The sequence below is a fragment of the Ictalurus furcatus genome, chromosome 20 (genome assembly GCF_023375685.1).
Source record: "Ictalurus furcatus strain D&B chromosome 20, Billie_1.0, whole genome shotgun sequence".
In the NCBI taxonomy this organism is placed as follows: Eukaryota; Metazoa; Chordata; class Actinopteri; order Siluriformes; family Ictaluridae; genus Ictalurus; species Ictalurus furcatus.
Window position 1 is genome coordinate 12,407,079 of NC_071274.1, and position 5,063 is coordinate 12,412,141.

The 5,063-nt window shown below is 38.0% G+C and overlaps 1 protein-coding gene across 18 annotated transcripts in view; it reads right to left on the minus strand.

Annotated features, from left to right (window-relative positions):
* The window catches only part of mbnl1 (muscleblind-like splicing regulator 1), a 74,578-nt gene that overhangs the window by 25,744 nt on the left and 43,771 nt on the right, over window positions 1-5,063 (minus strand). The window lies entirely within an intron of this gene.

Genomic DNA, 5,063 nt, shown 5'->3' on the forward strand with positions numbered 1-5,063 from the left:
GGCCATGTTCCCTAATGACTTCAGCAGATGCTACATACTCCAGTTTATGCTAATGTCCATACCACTGCCTGTGCTGGTATGTCTTGGCAGAATTATGTGAATAGTATGCATTAAAAACAATTTGCAATAAAAAACAATTTTAAATTTCATTTAGATATGATTCCACTTGAAACGGAAAGGACAAAAGGATGTCTTACAGGATCTTTGTATAGTTATGTAGCTCTCTGTTCTCTGTTCTACTAAACTTCATATATGAAGGATTCATTCATGGGGAAATGCATCTAATACTATACTTTCAGATCAGGCAGAAGCTTCTGACTTTAGGAAAAATATTCAATCATCTGCAAATGTATAGAAAATATTTACAGAGCTTAGCAACTAGTTCAAAAGAATAAATAATTTTAAAAAACACCTTACAAAGCAGTGTTACACATTTTAGAAGCTGTTGCTTGAAGGTTAGATGTTAGCAAGATTAAGGTTACAGCATGTCCACACATGTTCTGTGTCTGAGAAGGGAAAAATGTTTAGGAAAGGTGTGACGAGGCCTGAGGCAATCAACCGAACATGTGTAAATGTTGGAGAAATAAACTTAGAAGAGAGAGAAAGAAAAACGGAGGAGGGAGAGAGAGAGAGAGATTCTGAAGAGGGATTTACAAGCACAAGGTTTTATAGAAGGGAATGAAGGAACTGAGCTGCTGTCAGCTCGCAATGACCTCCTTTGACCCTTATCAGGTTCCCTTCCTCTAACAGCATTTTAAAAAAAATAACTGAATCAGGTGTGCTTTTTTTAGAGCATGGCTGATCAACACAGCGAGCCTGATCCTGGTTCAGTGTTTCCCAGTGCACTCTAAGATGCTTAATGGTGCAGACCTTCTGCTGAGTCACGGGTATTTTATTCTCTCTGAATTTCACGGTAATAAGTAGATACCGCTCCTAGCCTATATGTGATATCATATTGCTTTATTGTTATTATTAGCAGAGCGATCATTGCTAACATTAGGCCACCTGACTGCAACAGCACAGGCTATAAACCTTGTTTTCATTATTTTGAGTGATAAAGTATGTGCATGGCTAAGGTTTACTCCCTGCTCTTTATTATTTTTTTTCTGCATAGAGGGATGTTGTTTTCATCACAATGTTTCTGATCAGAGCTGAGCTTCAGGCATGATACAGAGTCACTTCCTTGAAGAAAGATCCACCCTGAATCACTTGCATATGAACCCTTTAACGTCATCCAAGGTTTACTTGATGGAATTCTGAGTTGATCGTTTTGTTTACACACCTTCCTCGACATGGTATATTTTCACTTTGGTTAACAGTTACATACATTACTCACAATGACTACCTGCTGATAGTGGTGCCAGGGGGATTTAGTCCTTGCTTCATCTCTACCTAAAGACAGTGATGCAGCGGCACTTTGGTATTTTAGTCAATTCAGCTCTCTCACCTGCTCATTTGTACACTCTGCTCAAATGGATCAGACTCCAAAGTTTCAACTTTCATGCGAATACCTCTGTCAACACCATCACGCTCGTCACTGTATAGCTCGCTAACTAACCAAGTCTCCGAGTCATACGACTGCGTCATATAGCTGCTTTTGAGTCCAGTGTTGTCTTTAACAACTGACAGTTGTCCTGTATGTTAAAGATTTCCCCCTATTAAACACCACTGTAACTGAGCTAGCAACGTCCCCCTGTGAGATTAGCATGACACACAGCTGCTAGCATCTCACAGAAATACAGTTTTATTTGCATTATTTTTCAGAATTGTAGAATTAATTATTGTTAATTTAAAAGAAGGCATAAAATGCAGAACTATCGGTATTGGCCGATATCACTCTGAATAATCGGTTATCGGTATCGGCTGAGAAATTTAGTAATCGGTGCATCTTTAATTATTATTATTTGAATAAAAAAACATGATGCTGTGTCAACAGAAACATGAAGCTCTACACATTCTGTTCTCTCTCTGTCCTTTTCTCTACCTCTCTCCATTTCTCTGTCTCTTTCTCTTCTCTCAGAACGACTGATGTGTCAGATAGAGGGCTGGATGGATTTCCTGTCTCTTGGAGCTTTGGTGACTAAGCACTTTGTAGTGCACAGGAAGAGTGCTGTCCAGTCGTAGCCCAGATATCCCAAGAAGCTGACTCACTCTTTGTAATCATTCCCCCACCCTGCTGCTATGCACACAGACATCTACGTGTTCAAAAAAAACCAACACCTGTCTTTACACACACTCTAATAGAGAGGTGCAGGGATGACGCCATTTTGTGCCAGAATCCTCACACTGGTTCCCTCGAAAAAAACCCAAAAGTTTTTTTTGATTATCGCAAAAAATAAGCTCTGTGATCAGCAAAGGTTTACAATACTAACATGTTTTGTCCATCAAGATAATTTTCACAAATGAACACAACTTTTATGAAGTTTGAAGCCTAAATACAATCGCCATAAACAAACAGCTAACCGTACGCTATAAACGAACTACACAACGTCACCAAGCTTCCGATAACTTTTCCAGACTTGATTTAAAACATTTTCCATAATATGGATTTACTCTGGAGATGAATCTTCATCCACTTTTTTTTTGGGGGGGGGGGGGGGGGGGGGGGGGTTATTTGTGCACAGCATACCTGATCCAGTTTATCTGCAAAGCTTTTTAGTTTTTTCCTGTTCGGTGTGATGACATTTAATGCCCCCGACAACGTCTGCTGTCCCATTTAGCAACATGTTAACAATCGCCTTTTTCAATACACGTAAAATCTTTAAAAAATAATGAGTGGGGTATTACTGGTGTATTTCATGTTGTAGAATAAAACATGAATATATTTTGAGCTTGTGTTCACCACAGACCTTATTTCAGGGTTTTAACCAAAATCCCATTAAAAACCCCATTGACTTCAGGACAATGGAACCGGAAGGGCTAAAATGTTAACTCGTTTCCGGGTTTTGGCATAAAAATGATGTCATCTGTGAGCCACATATCTGATGTTATAGGTATATATTTAACATACACACAGATGATTAAATGGATCATTGCAGCTAATATCTGAAATAATATGGTGTGCTAGCAGAGGGCAAAGACAATACTATATGTATATACAAAAATCACAGATTTATATCATATATATATATATCACATATCAATGTCTGTCCACTCAGCAGCCACACTGGCGATGTTCCCAGGCAGTTATATCCAGTAACACAAATCCAGGCTCCTAATACTTCAATGAGGAGCCCCATAAACCCAAAATGTTTCAACAAGGCATTTCAAACACAATTGTTTTGAAATCACCGTTAAAATGTGGCATACTTTCTAGTCCTTAGCTCCAATAACATAAAAAAATGTATTTCATTCACGCTTCTCCATAAAAGTGGGCCAAGGGCTTGACGACACAACATTATTTACAGCTGTTTCTATGGTAACGGTACCACACAGTAGGCCAAAGCCCAAAAGGCTTCCTGCTCCCTATACATGTAAGCTTGTCATTATAACTACTTTTATATCTGTATGATATATCATACAGATATCATTTATAATATCATTTAATATATCTGTATGATATATTGTCCCAGAAATAATTGTGATAAATGATATTAGTGTCATTTTAAGACCATTTTATGATATATTGATAATATAATAGTATAATAATGTAAGGACACCCATTCAAAGAGCAACGAACATTTGGACATTGGAATTAGAAGGTCAGAAAATTGTTTTTGTCTTCTGATGAAAATATCGTTTAAATGTAGTCGATATTTCGTCGTGTCATATTTATTCATTTTAGTCAATTATACTCTGAGTAAAAAGGCAGTGAATATCAGTCAACGGCATTTTAGTTGATGAGAAAATGCACAAATTAAACTAAATATTCACACATTTTCTATATTAACTTCAACACGTATCAACAAAAACATGTGAAAACTCCCTTGTTGTGAAAACCTGATCTCCTGAAAGAATATTACAATGAGTACACTATTGTAATACAGCATTGTGAATTCTTTATGCTTTAGTTCCTCAACGTGACTTATCAGTCATACCTAGCACCTTAAGTTCAATTTCACTTGTGCTTTCGCGTCATTTAGTGCAGAAGCGAGTTGTAATATTGGGTTTATGTTGTGTGTAAATGTCTGATTAATCTCGTATGTGTATAAGATGTGTTTGAATCTCCTTTATGTTTTAAATCCTTTCTCTAATGGGGACCAGGATTTTGTAGCCACAATGTTTTTAGTCACCACAAAGAGAATGGAGGTGTGACTCAGTCGCTGGCCTCCTAACGAGATGAACACAAAACTGTGTGAACACACACACACACACACACACACACACACACACACACAGGCACACACAGGCACACACAGGCACACACACACACGCGCTGCTGAGTGCTACAAGAATAGGTGTAAATATTATCCTTGGTCAAGATCATATATTGGCCATGTGTCTGTCAGTCACACACACACACATACATACACACACACGCACACTCGCAGCCCAGCTCTCCATGCACACACTTTGTTGTGTCTGTGATGGCCATGGTAACCTAGCAACAGAGGTCTTTCTCCCTTTTACTTTGATCAGAATTACAAAACAGACACTGCATCTGAAAAAAAATGGAGTGGAAACGAAATATTTCTTACTTACAGCAACAATTATTCCAGCTGCAGAATAAATTCACAAAGAGAAAGTCAAGGAGAGAAAAGGTGATGTACTTGAAATATGCAAATAAGTAAGAAAACAGCTCTACAAATGGTTTGTACCGTTCTGAGTAAAAACACGCTCAGGTTCCTAATTATGTTTGACTGTGTGTGTGAGAGAGACAGAGAGAAAGAGAGAGAGAGAGAGAGAGAGAGAGAGAGAGAGAGAGAGAAAGAGAGAGAGAGAGACAGAGAGAGACTCCACTGTTGACTCTTTACAGTCTACACTGCACTTTAGCATTTTAAATCCACATAAAACAGCCGTTTCTTTCATGCTGTATACTGTAAGACTATATTCCTTAGAATGTATAAATCTCTGCAGTTTACCGTAATGAGCATGATCTTTTAAATGGTGCCTCAGTATAAACA